We start from the raw sequence: 19,319 nt of genomic DNA on the forward strand, positions 1-19,319 counted from the left end.
TTCCCGGAGGTGCTCGGTACTTTACCAAGGCTCTAATATCTCAGTATTTAAAGCAAAGTGCAGAAAACCCTGTTTCATGTTAGAAGGTGAAAGGTATATTTGACCATATGTGTTGTTTTAAAAAAAGACAGTATGCTCAAATGTGCCAAGCTATCTAATTCCTGAGAAGTATGCCTTATATTTTCCTTGATGATATGCTTTTAAATGTCTTGTAGAATAGGTCCAAGAGCATGATAAAAACTACTTTATAGTGACTACGTGCAAGAAAACTTGAAATTCATTGCAATACTGACTTTATTTTATTTTTAAGTTAAAGGGACACTGTCAAGTAATTTGCCATTGAAATACATCCGCCCTTTAAGTGGTGTTATGCTAACGGAGAAATGTCCTCCAAATTCAAAGTCCTTAGTATTTTTCTGTTTTTAAAAAAAAAGAAAAATTGCCCCGTCTCCAAGAAGTGAAATAAAAAAGAAAAAATTCAGAAACAGAACAAGCTGCTGTTGATTCCTGCCTCTTCTTTGTGGTCCCGCTTGCAACGCTGCCGCCAGAGGCAGCCAGCCAGCTGGCCAGGAGCAGGAGCGGACCGGCCGGCCCCGGCCTGGAGGTAGCCACCAGGCCCTTGGTGCCATGGAGGGTCAGGGCTTCCACCAGGCAGGAGCTGTGTCAGGACCAGGCTGAACCAGGCGTTCCCCACAGGAGGTGGAGAGCTTTTGGAAAATTCAATTTTGAAAAAAAAGAAAAAAAAAGAAAAAAAATACTTGACAGTGTCGCTTTCTTGCGTATCCCTCGCAGGGGTTGGAACGTGCTCGGCGCAGTGCTGGCTGAGGCAGCGGGTCGCAACCTGTAACATGACTGTTGTAACGCGCAGAGGGGCTGCAGGCGCGAGGCAGAGACTGTCCTGATCCTACCGAGCAAGGCAGAAAGCTGCCGGTGATTTTAACCCCTGCTCAGAGCTGACTGATAACTTCTTTTTTTTTTTCTTTTGGGGGGGGAGCAATTACTTTGTTGCCTTTAAAAATAGCACTGTAACCACCTTTTTTATGATTAGCTGTAGTATGACCTTTGTCCCTTCAAACTATGCAAGCTATGAAATGTAAATTAGGGATCAGTTAAAGATAATTGATTATATTCAGTGAGATGACATTCATGCACTAACTGGAGTATATACAGATAAAGCTATTAGAGTGACTTGTATGCTAACAGCAAGATATAACATAGCTACCTATTCTAAAAAAAATTACTATTAATATTGTATAACAGGACTGTGGGGTTGGGAGGGGATGTTATCTCTTACCTTCTTCGAAGGGGATTTAAGATTTTTATAACTGTTTTTTCCATCAAACTTTAATATTTTTGTCAAATTTTTAGGTATTTAATTTGTAAAATAGCTTTTACTTTGTACTGGCGTACAGAAAATAGGGGTTGATTTAAACTTTTTTGAAGCCAAGTGATCAAGTACCTTTGTAATAAAAAGTCAATGGATCTATATCAGTTGTACTCACTGTTTTCATTTCTTGTACGTTCTAATGCAGTGGCGCTGTATGTCTCCCAAGGAAAAAACATTGGGGAGGTGGGTGGAAGGAGAAGGCAAAAATGTCAGCGTTGATGCTGCAAATTGATGCAACTTTCCTTACCCAAGTGGCCCGTGGTCAGTGGAGATTTGGTAGATATGCATTTTTACTAAAAACACACGCACTTTTTCAAGACGGGTTTACGAAAACCTGATGTTTTTGGCATGTCTTCACTTCATGCTTCCACCTTGGTGCCCATAAAACCTAAAGCCGCCCTTTGGGAAGCGCGTTTCCCTGGCACTTAAGAAAAACAAAACCAAACAAAGCAAAACTCTGATTTCTTCTAAGGTGGTTAACTACGGTACATTACATTTTTGCACCCACACACTTTGTTGCTTTTCCTCAAAGATCTGCCACTTTCTTCTTTTCTTCAAGTTCAGCAGGTTAAACTTTTTTTTAAAAAAAAAAAAACTAAAATTACTGAGTGTTTTGGATTGAAGACTTCAGCAGATCCACTGAGTTTGGATTTAACACCTTGCAGAGCACTGAAATAATTATTTTTTGTTTACTTGTTTCCTTTAAACCCAGACCTCCCATTTCCTGTTCCAGGGCATATACCAAATCTGATTGACTTGTCTGTGGCAGAAGTTGTGGGAGCTAGAAGTGGAGAATCCTGACATTAATGTACAAGAATGCTAAAACAGGTTTACATTTCGAGGGGCTCTCATGAAACACAAAAACTCAAAGTATAACTAGAACCGAGCAATTTCCTGGGTTTTGCTCATCCAACGGGTAGAAAACAAGTCTCTCTTAGGTGACTTCAAAATAAAGCAGCAAAAGCAAATTCTTCCACAACTACAATTTGCTCATACAAAAACCTGCTGCTTCTTACCAGCTTGGATTGGTTTTTGAGAGGTAGAGCTCTGCCTAAAGCGCTGGAGAGTTTCTCTGTTAAAACAACACTGTCAATATTTTTTTATTTTTAATTGCCAATTAAAAATCCTGGGTTTCACCTTTTTTCTCTTCCCCCCCCCCGCTTTCTTTTTTTTTCTTTTTTTTTTTTCTTTTTTTTGCTTTGCTTTTTGGCAGACTTACCCAAACTTTCCTTTCATTTTCTTACTGTCCTCCTCTGCTGGCTGCCTGCTCCTTGTTAACTCAGCTTGTACAATTGAAGGGTCACTGTTCGTGTTGGTGTTTAGACTGTTTGGAAGAGGAGTCCGGCATAGTTTTAAGTTCTCGTGATGAGCTTTGTCTTTCTTGCACATGCACTTCTCTCTCTAAAAGTTTTACTCTCCTTGGCTTTCTTCTGTAACATGTGAAGATAGGTGAAAGGATCTGAATTTTTGGTAGCAGAACAGAGAAGTGGGCTGCATGCAAAGTGTTGTCAAAATGTTTTGACAAAACCGACAAGGTAAACAAGCGAGTTCCATTTTTATTCTTGATTCCTTCTGCTGTTGCCATCTCCTGTGCCACTTGCAACAATGAAAGATAATTTCAGCCCAGAGCTTTTTTCCAAGCCTGTGGTTCTTTTTACTCTGCTCACTTGCACAGGATTTAGCTCGGTGGCACCACAAAATGTTGTGCGTGGGTTGCGAACGTGGCAAGGAGATAATATATATATAGTTTAAAGCTAGTTAAGGTTAATCTAAATGGACTCTCAAATGGACTTAATCTAAATGGACTCTTTTAAAAGCCTGTTTTAACCACAGCCTGATCTTTGGACCTGAAGTTCATGGCTTTTTTTTTTTTCTTCTAAGTGGGACCTTTCATGTTGAGATTACTGAGGGTGATGGCCTGATGACACAGGAAGGATGCTCCTCTCTTCTGGCAGCTGAAGCTCCTCCGCCAGAGTCAGGCTGCCTGCTCTGCTCCCAGCAGCAATGCTGTCTCCCCGCTCCTGTGCCGCTCACATCAGATCGTCTAGGGTCTGCTCTGGGAGTTTCTCTTAGCCTGCCTATCCTTTTTTCTAACTTTTTACTTTTTCAAAGCATTTTGGGTTCCTGATGGGACTGTGTTCTAGCAGCACTACTGTTGCGGGATAGTGAGCCTATGTAAGGGTCTGCAATGCACCGCACTTCCTGCGAATAGAAGTGGCTCATGAGGCTTTACTGGGCTGTGCATTGCTTGTCACTAATGCAGATCTGAGCAGCTATAGATAGCAGAGAGAAGTAAACGCTGCACCATCCATTGGGGTTCACAGAGTTACTCATCCAACGGTAGACTGGCTATTTTATTGCAATTTAGATTGTGTAAAAGTTGTCACTGGAGAAGTACATTGGAAGGGAAAGGAGAAGCACGTAAGGGCCAGGTGACAGCAGCTCGTGGACCCTTCGCCGCAGGCAGCCGAGGGGTGTCAGGCAGCTAATCCCAGGGGAGTGCGAGGCGGCCGGGGTGTGGGGCTGAGCTGGTAGCTCTGCTGGTCCCATCTCTGCAATTCAGTGTCTGGATGTGGCTGAAGCCAGACAAGCAGTCGTGGTTTTTGGGAGAGTCAGAGCATGTCGTCCCTGCCTCTGTAAAAGTAGTAAACATTTGGGTAGTCTGTTTGAGGCAAAATATCACAGAAAAGGGAGAGCTGAATTCATACAGTGAGGAATGAGGAATGTTTTCACAGAAAAGTGTCAGCTGGAGATTAAGTAAGAAAAGATAAAAGTAGAGGGCTTCTGGCCCTGCTATCTGTCTTTGGAGTGTTGACTGATTAAAACAAGACAGAATGAATGGCTGGATATCCCCAAACAATGCTTTGCTGTCCCTCTGCAGATCAATACTGCTGGGGCTCCTTCGCCTGGAGAGGTGATCTCGTCCTGAGCCTTTTGCTCTGGAAGGCACCACATCCAGCCAAGATGGAACCCTGCTCAGGCTGGCTGTAGGTTTTGCCTGTGTGTAAGCAGTTTTTCATTTTGGGTGACCGAGACCCTGCACTAGACATCCCTGGGGCTGTGGCAGTGCCTGCAGTACGTTTGACCTGATTCATTTTGGGTTTAACTAAGGCAAAAAACAAGCTCTACCAGCTGGTGGGCATTAGGTCCATCAGACCAAGCTAGCACTCGTGGGAGAGTAAAATCTCCAAAACACAGATAACGTGAGTGTCGGGTCCTGAACAATGACTCCTTTGCTGTTGAAGCGGGCTCTGTCTGTGCCAATTGCTTGTGTAGACCTAGCCCTAGATAAAACAGGAGACTGCCTGTGTAGATGGCTGGCCATCTTTGTGCCTCTTTGTCTTGAGGCCTAGGTTCACGGGATGTAGTGTATGCCTTCTCCTCTCCAGATCAGCCATCAGCTGGGAGAGCGCTTGCTTTGGATGGGCGTCTTCTGGATCTCCCCAGTAGGTAACTTGGTCTTAATTCGGATAATTCCTTGGCTTTGCTGGTCATCTGTTGGTTTGCTGTCAATCCTGATGTTAGCTTTGCAAAAATACACACCTTAGCCTTTTCTTAGGCTTAGGCCACCGAGGAGACTGAGGTGAAAAGAGAACGGGCTGCAGCGTTGGCAGTGGGAGTTTGTGTAGGGCCTTCCTGGCTGTGGCAGAGAAGAGTTTTTCTCTTGAAACACTACCTTGAAATATGCAGGAAGCAAAGAAAAGCTTCATTCTTTCTGTGGCAGATTGGAGAGGCCAGAGGTGTAGGGTTACATCTGCAGCATGGAAGGATGTGCCCCTCTTGGCTAGCGAGGCCTTGGAGGGAGATCGGCTGTGTGCTGCCAGGCAGCCAAAGTGCATGCCTTGGAGAGATTTAGACAGCTTTTCAGGGAAGAACCTTTACACATTGAAATGCCATCCCAGTCACCATCTTGATTTCTATGGAGAGCTGCTTGTAAAGGTGGCTGGCAAAAAGCATCTGAATTCCCATGACCATGTTGAACCCAATGGGTTTGGATTTCATACTGGACATGGTGCAGAGACTGTGCGGCAGCCACCATGGGTGACCGTCTTGGTGCAAGAGATCGCGTCTCACTGATGCACGTCAGTGGTTTCGACTGTGAGGTGGCACTGTTGTGCTCATGGGAAGGTCTGTGAGCTGATCCTGGGCCATCAGAGACATCTCGGAGACATTTCGTCATCCCACTGGACCAATGGATAGTTGCTTTAGGGTTGGCCAGCACAGGCACCGGGGCCTTCAGGGCTGGCGTGCAAGGACATGTGAGCTGCAGGGTCTCTGCTGCAGGGCTGACCTCCACTGTGTGTCATCAGCTGATGCAGAGATGAAGCTGCAGGCTTCACGCGGCACCTGAAGGAGGCCGAGTCTATGTAAGATATATGCCTGGGTAATTCATAACTCTGGGAGCTGAGGGTGAGAAAATGAGCAGTGGTAGTTTTTTTCCATTGCAGGAGAATGTTTTGATGTGCGACTCAAGCTCAAACCACCGGGTGCTCATCGTATATGCAGTGCCCTCCATGAGCCCCGGTCAAAGACTGGGGTGGGTTTTGTTCTTCTAACTCTGAGTAGAAAGGCGCGCTGTTGTCTACCAGAGAGCAGGACAGCATCTGTGCATCTTGGGCAGGACCTCCTGTAGGACATCTGTAGGACAGATGTCTGTAGGACATCTCAGAGCAGCGCTGTCACTTGAAGGTTAGCCACATTGGTTTGAGTGTCTTTCTCTTCCCTATGTTGGCTTGCTGTAGGGTCTCACTAGGGAATGTGTTTTCTTTCTGGATGCTCTGTCCTGCTTGCACAACTGTGAGTGCAATGCAAGCTGCTGGCTTTATTGCCTGTAGCCTCCTGAGGTTTGGAACTTGCTTTTCCTGGGCTTGCCTTTTGCTTGGGCATTTAGTATGGGCAGGGGAGCTCAAGCCAGCAGCTCCTGGGGAGCATGCACCGTCACGTTGGCCTCAGCTGATCTGGACTCCTCAAGACTCACCTGGGGGTCAGGAGGTGGGCACTGGGTTTTCAAGGGCCAGCTCTTCTCTTCTGCATCATCCAGCAGAAGCAGGTCCAGCTGTCTCACTTCTAGGCGAACTGTGAAGACTTGCTGATCTGTCAATACTTCAACAAATGCCAGGGCTATGAAGCGCAGATAAAGGATTTTGTGAAATCTGGTATTTAAACCTCCCACTCAAGTGATGCTGGCAATGTAGCATTGGCTTATCAGGAACTGTGTGGGCAGGTCAACTTAATAAAAATGTTGTCTGAGCAGCAGTAGAGGTGAAGAAAAGAAGCCAGTGTCTTGTCAGAGTTATAAATGGGGACACAATTTCTTTTTATTTAAAATATTATTTTATTTAAATAATAAATGATGGTAGGATCACCGTTGCAAGGGGCTGCTGAAAGGCAAACAGGCAGGTCTCTGAGCAAAATAGGGACTTTGAATTATTTTCTAGCATTAATCATTCTGAGCTAAGCACTGCAAATTCATGTAATTGTCATCTCTGCTTTCATGCATGCAAACAGTTCGGTTTGTGCATAGGCCTTCTGACAGTGCTGTGTTCAGAGGCTCGTTCAGTCTTTAGCGAAAAAAAAAAAAAGTTGGCATCTGAACTGCAACTGTCAATAAAAGTCCTGGTAAATGAGTCCTTGCAGGCTTGTGCAAGGCCATATGTAACTTATCTTGTCCAACGAAAGTCTCTAATTGGTGGTTTAAAGTAATTTTTAAAAGAATCCGTTAACAGTCAGTCTATATTTAGCTTAAAGAGGGACTTTATATGGTCATAAAGTAAAAATCCTAGCTTAATTACGGGAATTGAAGAACTTTGGCTTAAGTGCACTAGGAACTGCACACATGAGTGCAGAGAGGACGCACTTTATGAGTTACTATCTTTTGATAAAATACTGTACAGTGCAACAAGTGGAGGTGCTCAAAGCTCCAGAAAGCATCTTGAGGCCGAAGTTGCTGAGCTGATGGAAAAGAGAAGGCATTAAATCATCTGTGCCACGGTCGTGGTCCATCCTCACCTTGGCACTGCCTGCCTGGCCTCTTATTTGTGGAAACGTGACTTGCAGCTGGTATGGGGCAATTTATAATTTAATACTAAAGCCTTGGTTGAGGAGTCATTCGCTGTTCTGAAGATGCCTCCAGAAGCTGGGGAGGTAGCTCTGGGAGGTTTGGATGGCAGAGGATTTGGTCGTGGGAAATACAGGCTCTGCTGCGGATCCATCTGACGAGTTGCCTGTTGACTGGACAAGCAGATCCTGGGAGATACCAGAGTGCCTGGGGCTGTCATCCTTGAAGCGGAGATACTTCAGAAGCTAAATTTGGGTGCCTGGGAAGAAGATAGAATTTAGGACATGGAAGTAGCTCTTCCTAAAGTCTTAACGCATGCCTGGGAAAAAAACAGAATGAGTATGATAAGCAGGTGAAGTAAGTGTCATGACTTCACAGCGGGAGCTGGTTTCCACTTCAGGCGAAGTGTTCCTGCACTGGTGGCACAGGAGGTGGACAGGGTTTTGGGAGGACGGACTGAACACAGTGCTGATGGAAGGCTGAGGCCATCAGGGCTTGGACGAAGGCACTGAACAGGAATGCCAGGAACAAAAACTTGCTTTCTCCTGGAGAGCAAGGGGCAACTTTTTGGTGTGGGGTACCGAAGGTTGAGAGTAGAGTTGTGTACGTGGGGGGAGCAACCGGCTGTCGGGCTGCAGATTGGGCTGAGAAATGGGCATGTGTTGCAAACTAGGAAAATGTCTGTGTACCAGTCTGGAAACGTGAAACAAAAATAGTTGTTGTTGATGTTGTAGGCTGCTCAGCAGTGTAAAAAGACCTTGGCATAGCTGGTCTGATTGAAACATGGTGGGGGGTGACAAAAATTGGTAACATACTGCATTACCTGCCTTCAAACTATACTGAATAGGCATGCTAGATCATAAAGGTGTGAAGGAACATGAGATCTGAAAAGCTGACGTAAAATCTGAGAGGAAATTGGAGTAATGATGGCCACACAGCCAAATTTATGTTGGATATAAATCTCATATTTTAATGACACGGAGGTATTAGGAAATTTTCTATTCCAGACAAGAAGGTGGTTATGGATTTCATGGTGCTTGGGAGAAAACTAGGCTCATGCATCTTCATAAACCTGTAAGAAAAAGTAAATTCAATTACGTCCATGCTATCTGGCCAGATTGTTTGGGAAGGAGCTAGCTAACATTTTGGTGAACAAACATCTTGATTTACTTAAAGGATCATTTCTTGCAAGAGCCTGGTATGGAGTTAGCCTTGATTTAGGACTAAAATGTAAGAAATGGTTCGAGATATAATTACCGTTGAGTCATTAAATAGCAGTGACCGCAGTACAATTACAGGTTCGGCATCCTCAGGGGTGGAAGGGGCTGGACTAAAAATGAGTCCTGTGTTATAAAATACTGCAGGGGAGAAGATCAGAAAAATAAAGTCCTTAGACTTTGTCAAGGCAGCCCCATAGATACCTAGAAAGGTTACAGATATCCAAGTGAGAGAGAGCTTGTGTTGTGAAGGAGCTTCAGAGCTGAAGTGGAAATCAGTTATGAAGTAAAGTAGTTATAAAGTTATGAAGTATAACAGTTATACAGGAAGGGACTTCTGGAGTCCAGCAAGACTCCGTCAAAAGACAGAAGTCCAATTCTTGCCAAGTAGACTGAAAGAGCCATGCTGTATGGCAGGTAACCCGTGGTCTGGAAATTAAGCCATTTAGGAGGGGCTTTGAAGAGCCAGGGCCTTAGGGAGCAAATACTTTCTTACGTACGTCAGAGATAAGGCTCGGGAGAACATCTGAGCCTGCAAGACTGAAGGCACAGTTAATTTTCCGTGCTACTTCGTACTACTTAAGTGACTTCTCCGCGTTATTCTGGAGCACAGGACATGTTTGAGGGCCTACCTATCCATCACCTAGTCCTTTTGGGTGGTAAAGATAAGGAACCTCCCTCTGAAACTCAAGTGTTTGAGACAGATACTGGAGCAAAGTAGTAAATTCAAGTGGAAGAGCAACAGGTGGACCTAGGAGTTTTAAAAGAGCTAGTCAAGCTGAAAAATTGAAACGCTAAAGTTACTAGAAAAACAGGGCTGTTAAAAAATAGCCATGACTAGGTAAGATCCTAATGTCGAATTACTATTTTTTTAATTAAACTATCAAACAGGTCACTGGGAATTGCAGATCAGTAGCCCTGAACTCCGATCTGAGTAGGAGAAACTGAAGTGCTGTAACTCTTCAGGATGTGATCGGTTGAAAGCAACATACTTTCTGCAAAGAAAGGGGTCTTCGAAGGTTCCTTCCAACCCAAATAATTCTGTGATTCTATGATCAATCTTGTTTTCTGGGTGATCTACCAGAATCTTTGAACATGTTGACAAACAGCAGCAGGTGGAGAATCAACTGATCTTTATTTGGAGGTTTTAAAAGGTTTTTATCAAGTCCTCCCCAGAAGGTATTAAAAAATCATGCTTGTAACGAGAAGAGAAATATCATGGAGTCCTTCTTTGGTTGCAGCTGATGTAGATCACTTGGGCAGCACAAGGTAGACAAACGTCTACTTGGAGATGGTGATTGAAGGCTTCCGTGTCTGAATCGTGAGTAGATCTTCAGCCCTGGAGAAAATGAGTTTCCTCTGGAAAACACCAATTCATTAAAACCAAAGTTGCCAGATGAAGAAGGGTTGATTTTCATTGAACTTTTCTGGTGAGCACATCTAGGTCTTGTATGCAAAGTCTGATTGACCAAAGAGGAGAAACAAGCCCAGAGTACTGGGTAGCCTGGCATCTAGATTTCTCCTGTGATGTGACACCCCCAGTTCAGATTCCTACCCTGAGCTTGACTTGCAGGCCTGCCAGATCCCAGAGCAGGCCTCAGCAACTAATGTTGTGGATAGGTTCTGTTTTATTTTGTTTTTACCAAGAAAAACCTAAAAGGTTTTGGTTTTGAAAATGGACAGAGAGAGAGGGAGTGGGGAGAGAGGTCTGTCAACATTGTCCAGGTCTCATCTAGTTCTGTTCTTGAGGGAAGGCTGTCCGTGTGTGCGTGCATGTGTGCAGACCTCTGTTACCTCTCTTCCCAAGCGACCTAGGAGGACCCATAGCTAACTGGTCTGAGCTAGAGCAACCCTTTGCTGCTCTAGCTTAGTTTTAGTCTGCTTAAAAGTCTGGAAGTCATGGCAAATACCCTTGCTTTTCCCACCTTCCTTGTCTTCAGTAGATGTTGGTACCAAAGAGTAAGTGCTTTGATAAATCAGTGGATTTTGCAGTAGGTTAAATGCAGGCACCTCAAGGCTTTCAGTTAGAGTTAGTGTTTAAATATTAAAAATTGGCAATTGGAAGAGCAGAGTGTTTGGTTTATCCTGGAGAAGCGATGTCAGCCTGGCCATGACTGTAGAATTTAGAAGAGCTGATTCTCTAAGGTCTGGTACGGTGAGCGTGCAGCGGTGGCGGCTGGCGCTGGGAAATGCAGGGCAATAGGCGGGGGAAAGGCAATTTCAGTGCTCCCACAGTATTGCTAGGCTTTAAGTGATTTGCTCATTCTGGAACAAGAAAATCTCATTCTGGGTAGCAAAAGCAAATGAAGTGAAGATGTGTAGACTGCCAAAGAAAATAACTGCGTATTACAGATTTAGGTGCTGAGGTCTCAGGGGCTGCTGTGCGTGAACTCTCCTGTAACACAGTTCATCAGACCCCCACGGTGTCTCTGTGCTGTTTTCCCTCTGTAATGCGGTGGTTGTCACTGGCACAACCTTTGTCCCCTCCCCCTAGAAATACTAATTGCATTAGGTTGCTCACTTCTAGTTAAATTATACCAGCTGACTTTGAAGTACTTAATATAAAAACGTCGTGGTATGCTTGCATGATAGTTATTTGATGTAAGAAAAAAAATCTTTTGTCCTCTCTCTTTAAGAATTTGGGCTTTGAGTTTCACTGGGGAGTGTTGTACGTACCCAACTGCACGGGATCAGGCCCATCTCTTTTAAAAATGTATTTCACATCTGAGATTAGAAAAGTTCTAGAAGACAAATCAGAAGAGAAAGTTGTCTGTTACAGGCTCAGATGATAATAGTGACTTGTGCTAAAGGCTGTCCGTCCACATAGAAAACTGCACGGCTGCTTCTGCTTTAACTGCTGTCAAAGGTCTGGCATTTTGGTAATAGTATTTTTTTCTAAATGTTCTGAGTATACTTGCCTTTAAATCCTGTTAGGTACAGATAATTATCATTGGTATTCTGTAAATTAGCTCTATACTAGCATTCACATTGGACTAGGCTTAATATTGTGAATGTCAAAGATTACTTGAAAAAGGAAAATTAATTTATACCCTCTTAATGTGGTTCGGCCCCATGCAGGGGGTTGTTTGTAGAGGTACCAGGAGTGCTACAACTGTCTTCCCCCTTTTACTTGCTGTGATTCTCTGCAGGAGAACATACAGGTTTAAATCTATTTTTCCATCCTTTGGAGACACCGAGATATTATCATGGGAGGATCATGGAAATACCTAGATAAACCAGACCACAATGCAGAGATAATGCAGCTTCTCTGTATTTTTTCTTCTGCTGTCCATCATGCCTCTGAGCTTTTTTTAAAAAAAAATACAAAAAAGTTAAATTGTTTGAGTAAAAATCACTTCCCTCATCTGTCCGGTACAACATCCTCTAATACCGTAGGTCTCTGCAGGCTGGGTTATTTGTGGTCTTCCAGAAAAGGTAGATGGGACTGTAATTACTAATGCCAAAAATTGCCTGCTGCAAGGGAGGGAAACCCTTGTTTTCAGGACAAAACCCATCTGAACCCTTTTCAGACACCCCGCAGCACACCACAAGGGTATAAATACTTTCTTTTTCTTTTCCAAGTGATCTTCAAGGCCAGGTAGCAGCAGGCAGGGTCAGTCTGTCCGGCAGATGGGACGGGAGTCCTGTCCGGCAGATTTGCTCTGCTTTGGCATCAGACTCGATGTTTTCGTAGGCTGGGCTTTTGTCCTCCGAGCAGAGCTCAGCCCCAGCACAGCCAGCCCTGGGGCTTGCCAGTCCTATTTGGCATCCATGCTGTTTCGCGCTCCTTGCATCTTCATGGGTACAAGACCCCTGGCATCTCTGCGGGTGATGCTGCGTACGCATTGCCCAGCCGCTTGGTGTGCATGTAGGGAGCTACGCGGTGGTGGCTTTCACCATGTCCTCAAGTTCGATCCCCAGGGCAGAAAAATTAGGACTTTCTCAGTTAAAGAAAAAAACAAAAAGTGAAGCAAAATCTCTGGAGAGTGGTGTTTCCCCACGATAGCGACAGCCGTTCACCACCTGCTTCTGTTCAGCCATGACCCCTGATTCAGTTCTGCTGGGTTTTTAGCCATCTTGACCTCATGTTTGCAAATATCATTGGTAATATAATGCTCTATGTACAAATGTCTGTGTGGCTCATGTGTATGTTTCTGTGGTTCAAGTCAGCCACAGACTTCTGGAATTTCATTGTACTTTGGTTAAATGTTGGACTTTTAACTCTTCTACTGTATGGCTTCTTGATTTCTCTTGTCCAATGTGGACCAACTCTATTTTTGGAAATAAATAAGCATGTAAATAAAATTAATGGGTTTATGCCACTTACAAGAAAATGCTTTCTTTAAAATATACACTCAGTCTTGTATATTTTATGGTATCTCAGGGAGCGGACGAGCTCAGGCACCAGCAGCCTTGGTATTGAGATACCATATTATGTACAAATTCATTTCCAAGTGTTTTCAGAAGAAGACTTTCCATCTCCTGAGCCAAACCCCTGTAGGACAAGCCTTATGGAGGGGGTGGGGGGTGGGGTGGGGGTGGGAGGGAATCCGTAGAGAACCGCGTCGTTTAAGGGGAGAAAAGGAAAGAAACCCGAATTTCCTCTCAACACAAGGCTTCTGGTTTGAGGTGTCCGGGTGCCAAAGATGGTGCCACGGGGCAGCTCTCGACTCCCGCCAGGGAGCACATGGAGATCAGGAGCACTATGACTTCTTTTTTTTTTTAAACTTCTCCATATAAACCAATATTTACCAGTAATTCTGTGTTTCTTTTTTTTTGTTTTTTGGCAGACTTTTACCAGTAAATATCGGTTTATTCCTGAAACCAGAAGCCCTAAACATACCTTTGTTTATAAGGTCAGTTGTCATTTTGTCTCTCTCATTCCCCGCTCCCCCCCAGTACAACCTGGCAGGCGATTGAAAGGTACCAAGTTTTCTTTCTAGTTTTCCTGCTCTGCATCTCTGGGAACTGGAGCCCGCAGGACCTAGAGCCTTCTGTTGGTAACGTAGACCCAAGTTTACAAATTATTCTTTTACCATTTTAAAAACTACTTTTAAGGACAGAGGTGTTCCCCATCATCCACTATGGGAACTGGTAGAAACCCCTGCAAATGCATAAATTCACCTCTCCGAAGCCTGCGGGTAGGTCTCTCACAAGCATCTTCAGGCTTGAGGCTGAGAAAATAACTTACCCAAAAATATACACTAAAAAATGCCATTTCCGTTTCACAGTGAGCAGGACTGGGGGAGGGAAGGGCGGGAAAGGAATTTGAAAATTATTTTTTTCCCCTCGTTTTTTTCTAATTTGCTGCTAGAAAGCAAGTGTGATGTGGGGAGGAGGGAGAGAATTTGAACGTTGCCCTTCCTAAACTCATTGTAGACTCTTCCTCCAAGGCTGGGAGAAAGGGAAGGTAAAAGGTCTGATCCTTAAAAGGACATTGCTAGGTGTCTGGGACCCCAAAAGCAGCTGGCACTTTGTAATGATGAGAATCGCTTCAGGTAATTTTTTCAGAGTTTTGGTTTATATTTGGGAGCGTTGAAGCTTCCTTTTTTTTCCACAAGTTTTTGTGACCCAAGCACAGCAGCGTTATGCTAATACTCAAGAAACAGAGAAGCTGGTGAGGAATAGAAAATGAGTTGACTGCACAGTCCCAGCCAATTTTCACCCAAGCAAACAAAATGAAAAAAAAACAAAACAAAACAACCCAGCCCCAACCCCCCCAAAAAACACAACCTCCCAAAAAGTGAGCCAAAGAGCATCTCAAACACGTAGTCTGGTTTTATCATATATGGTTGGCGAGAGTGTTTTTGGCATAGCTGCAACCTAACTATGTCCCTTTAAGGAGCACCGGTGGCTAATTTCGTCCTAATGAACCCAAAAGCTCAGGGTTTTGCAGTTTTTGAGTGCAGATTGAAGCTCCTGCAGGCTTAGTTGGAGTCCAGAATAAGGGGAGCCCTTCCGGCTGTGCACTTTGAGCTGAACACTACCTTTCCTCCCCTTTTGCAGCCTGGGTGGTTCTGATTGCTGGCAGTTCTGTAATACAACTTTAATCTGAGCAATTGAGGCTGGTCCTACATAATCTTCAGACGTCTTGCGGAGGACTCCTGTTACCAGTTTGGTACTCAAAAGCTACACCCCACCATCAGAAGTCACTTATTATTTTTTTTCAAAGGCAGTGATAGATTAGCCTCTCTAGCTCTAATGGAAAAATTATAATTGCAATGCAACTTTCTAATAAATTGTTCATATATTCATAATTCCGTTGCAATCCCGAATTGGAGAAGAGATCTGTTAAAGGTATATACTAGTCTAGATTTTTTCTTATTGTAAATACTGTAATTTTATAATACTGTCAATATTTTATTAACTTAGAAATATTTAACAGAGTTTAATCTATGGTAGTTGATTTATTTATAGGTTTATGTTGCAGCCAATATTGCATTACATTCTAATGTAAGATTAACTTTCAGCATGTAAATGTTGATTTAATATATCATTGGAAAGATTAAGAGAGGAAACTCTCACTCTTAATCTGTAGTATTTATCCTCCAATTCCCAGTTTGGAATTATTTAATGAAATGTTAGGAGATTTCAAGAGCTTATGAATCTCACAACTTTTGAAAAATTGAATTTTGAAATGTACCTGGCTCTTTCACCCTGTGAACAAGTTTGCTTCAATATCTAATCTGTTATAGTACGGAAGTCTTTATTTTGAGCAAAGGGACACTCTCAGATCCATTTTAGGTTCTTGGTTTTTGCGGGGGTGAAAAAAAAGCAAAAAACTCTCCCCAGTGCATGTGTGATAATTCCTTTTTTAATCGGAAGGGGGAAAAATCCTTTTCTATTTGGCTTGGGTGTTTGGCTGGAAGCATTCCCGCAGCAGTTTGCATCCCTGCAGCCGGGGCACGGGATGGAAGTCTGGCCGCTACGAAGAGTCTCTCTGGTCCTGGTGAGAGGCGAGATGCCCGGCCCTGCTGCCACAGTCCTGCCATCCCTGGCACCGACTGCAGCCAGAGCTCAGCAAGATGGGTGAAAGTGCACAAGGTCTAAAACTTGCCAATTTTTGACCAAAGTTTTTGCTTTTTTTTTTAAATATCTCTCTCTCTCTTTTAGCCTGATGGTGTCCCTTTAACAGCATAAAGATGTTCACATTCTCTGAAAAACCATTAGAAGTTATCTTCTTTTTAAGGCAAGGGAGAATTGGTCTGTAACTGGTTTGCAACATAACTTGCATAAAAATACCAAAAATATATCAAGGGTTTTCATGGGAGTTGGTATTTTTTGAGTGTAAAAGTTAATCTTTATTAGAGATGTGCCAATCTATACTGCTTTATTGTAGTGTTGTTACACTTAGGTATTTCAGTTAACTTACGAATATATACTGTAACAGTATACTTTGTACAGATTTATTTAAAATTTATTTGAAAACTGAAATAAAGTAGGCAGAAAATAAAGATATTTATTTTTCATTTGACTATGTAAGAAGGTATCATTCTTTTGGTTTTAGTGCACTGGTGTACCAAGCCTCAGAACCACTGCTTTCTCCAGCTCATAGGATGCTTTTCCGAGACTGTGGATACATGTATGTGTACTGCTGTGTTGATAAGTAAATGCCAACGATGGAGTTCGTTGCTTTTATACATCCCAAAGAGAAGTTCTCCACCGTTCATTTTCTGTTTTCTGACCGAAAAGGCGCGCATTGGTGAACAGTGTTCACACAAGTTCTGCCATCCCACTCTCACATCAGCTTATACCAATGCCAGGATGGGAGGAGTTGCCTGCGTCCCTTCCCCAAAACACCCCAGTCCGCAGTGGCATCATCAGGGAGCAGTTCAAACGTGTGTCCTTTGGGCTTTGTGTAAAGCAAACACAGAACAAGAAAAATCAAGATGTTAAATCCATTAGAAAACAAATTCCTTATTGTACAGTAGTATGGAGCTCTCTAGTCAACCTGCCATTGATAATAGATTCTTATTTTTTGAATGATCTATTTAAAAGAACAGCAAGCATTGTATTTGCTAGTAAATCTGAAGTGTTTACATGGAATTACTAAATAAATTATTTGATCTAAGATGGCTCTCATCAGTGCTGATTTTTAATGCTGGAAATTCATTTTGGCAGCTGCTTTTTTAGTTCGTGCTGTTCTTTAAAATCCTCCAAAGCAGGTTTTTCACTGCATCCTTGTGTTTTAAATTAGGTTCTGAGGAAGAAACAAAACATGCCTCTCTCTGCGAGGTCTGACAGGAGTACTAGCTAACATTTTCCAACCCCCTCCACGTCATGAGGCTGGCCCTTCATACCCCAGACAACTGATCACATTGCTGAGACTGAGCAGGAAGCTCAGAACTGAAAGCTTTACAGCAAAGGGTACTGCTTAGCTGCAGTTTTCGCCAGTCTGAGTCCTGGCGCATGAATCTCTCTCTATATTTTTTTTTAGCAGAAAGCAGTGGATAGAAGTAGAACATCATCCTTCAAGGTAACAAGTTGTGGTCCTGCTTCCCGCTGTTAAAAGGCTGCGGAAAGCCCCATGCTCCCAGCCCCATGACCCTGCTCAAGGCCCTCAGGTCCATGGGCAGTCACGACCGAGTGCTTTGGGTCATCCTTGGGGCTGAAGGCGTATTTGGGAGGCTCCCACCTGCTCCGAGCACCAGAGGATTGGGGCTGCTCTGTGACACAGGGGAGCAGCAGATCAAGGCTTCCAAAGCACTCCAGTCTCCTGGGATGGAGGAAGGTGTAGGTGACGGAGCCTGGGAGCCTTGGGGCTCCAGCCTGGCGTGGAGCGAGGTTGGGGTCAGCCCACCCCCTCCACCCAGGCAGCCCCAGCAGCAGGTTGGTGAGGGTTCTGGCTGCAGGTGAAAAGCAGCACAGCAGTGCAGTTAGTGCAAGGCTGAATGGAGAAATCCATGTAAAAAGACCAGGCAGGAGTGGCAGGCAGTCGTTGCAAATGCAGAGTCTGGCCACACTGTGTCCCCCTCTAAGCACTGCATACACTTGATCTTTCTTAAGCACTGAAAACTGGGGAAAAAAAATAAAACTATAAATAATGCAGTCTCCACATTTCTCATTTCCCAAACTTTACTGTACAGCTTGCTAAGTTACCTAATGTTTAATTTAATGCTGTCAACACTAAATGCCTGGTTAGAAAACCTAGCGAATGCTTACATTATGCACTATTTGATTTTGATTTTTTTTACATGGAGTTCATGCTTCGTATTCAGGGAAAGATTTCTGTGCCATCCCCCGTCGAGTATGCTCACACCACGCTCGTGGGAGCTGTGACTCCGGGTGAGCCCAGACCCCGCTCCACACAGACGGCCAGCCTCTTCCCCAGCCACCCACTCCCCCTTCCCACTCCTATTGCCCTGGCTGGTTTGGAAAGGTTCAACATTTCCGTTCCCTGGCCCTGCAGCGCAGTCCCAGCTCTCCCCGAACCTTTCCCCCCAAGCTGCTCTCCGATCACAACACACTGCATGCCACACTGCTTCCATTGGAAATAATTCTGCTCTCCACTTATTCTTCTGAATAGCGTATTTATGCGCATCTTTTTCTCATATGAGAGCTAGCACATGCTTGTGAGTAGTAAACTCCTAGTAATTTGCTTTCTGGTTTGGGGGAAATTGAGCACACTGATAAAATGGCTATATTTATCTGAGTAGCATCAGGAAACTTATTTGGGACAGATGTTTCTCCAAGCTTATACCTACCAGCCCTGGCCAATGGATGGTGCTTCAGAAGTTGGAAACACCCGCTCTCCACCTTGCTGAGCCACACAAAGCCCTTATTTTGGAAGAAAACATTTCCTCATTAGCTTGATTTCTTGCCCCCACCCAACACACTCTCTTTTTAGCATAAGGAATTACAAACATAGCTCAGGAAATGATTCAACCTGCTGGTGAGCCTCACAGATCTAACGATGTTTTAATATGGGGCCAGGAGAGAACAAGGTGGATGGCCCGACCCACTCCAGGGACAGACCCACAGCTGCAATCTGGCTGACTCTGGTGGCTCCTCTTCTCATTTTAATGCTTAAGACAAAGACCAAACTGAGACAACAGACAAAAAAAACCAACGATCACTAACTTGTGATCTTAGTTATTGCTTGCATTTGTTTGTGGCTGATGGGGCAACACTCCAGTAACTCAGATACGGAGCATCTTGAACTGGGCTTTGTCTTACATGATGGCTTCCAACCAAAGCAATTCCTTCCACGCTGGCTTGTTTGGCATTGCAGAGAGCCTGCTGTCTTTTCTGGAAATTGGCTAAAGTAGGTTATTCGAGAAAACAAGTGCTGCAGGGTGGCATTTTCTGCCATAGGAAACCAGAGCAGGTACTTTTGCTGTCACCACCACCTCTGCTTGCATGGAAAGCGACTCAAAAGCCAACTGATCACTCCCCAGTGCTGCCATGTGGGTGTCTGGAGTAGAGACTCTTTTTGATTTCAAGAAATGCATAACTGCATTGAGGAGGCATAGATGTGAACTTGTTCCATCTCCAAACAGCTTCCCCTTCAACCCAGCAGAGCATGGTATCTGTAAAGACATAATTTGAATTATTTCGCTCCAGATTTGTTTCTCCAAGCCTAAAATATGGAGATGCTAAAAGCAGGGAAAGAGAGTAGCTTAAAAGAGAGCAGCAATACTGATGATAACATCAAGTA

The 19,319-nt window shown here is 44.0% G+C and overlaps 1 protein-coding gene across 7 annotated transcripts in view; it reads left to right on the top strand.

Moving 5' to 3' along the window:
* PURA (purine rich element binding protein A) overlaps positions 1-16,733 on the top strand; it is a 20,877-nt gene extending 4,144 nt beyond the window's left edge. Inside the window, exons 2-4 of one of the 7 annotated variants that reach the window (XM_086759010.1) lie at positions 13,453-13,518; positions 13,606-13,662; positions 14,669-16,733. The gene's annotated coding sequence lies outside the window, so the exon portion shown is untranslated. Of the gene's footprint in view, positions 1-13,452 lie in introns of all 7 variants that reach the window. The other 6 variants (XM_086759015.1, XM_086759009.1, XM_086759012.1 and 3 more) reach the window with 6 other exon arrangements.
* Positions 16,734-19,319: the final 2,586 nt, after the last annotated feature.

The sequence above is a fragment of the Chlamydotis macqueenii genome, chromosome 14 (genome assembly GCF_036417535.1).
Source record: "Chlamydotis macqueenii isolate bChlMac1 chromosome 14, bChlMac1.mat, whole genome shotgun sequence".
NCBI classification, from domain to species: domain Eukaryota; kingdom Metazoa; phylum Chordata; class Aves; order Otidiformes; family Otididae; genus Chlamydotis; species Chlamydotis macqueenii.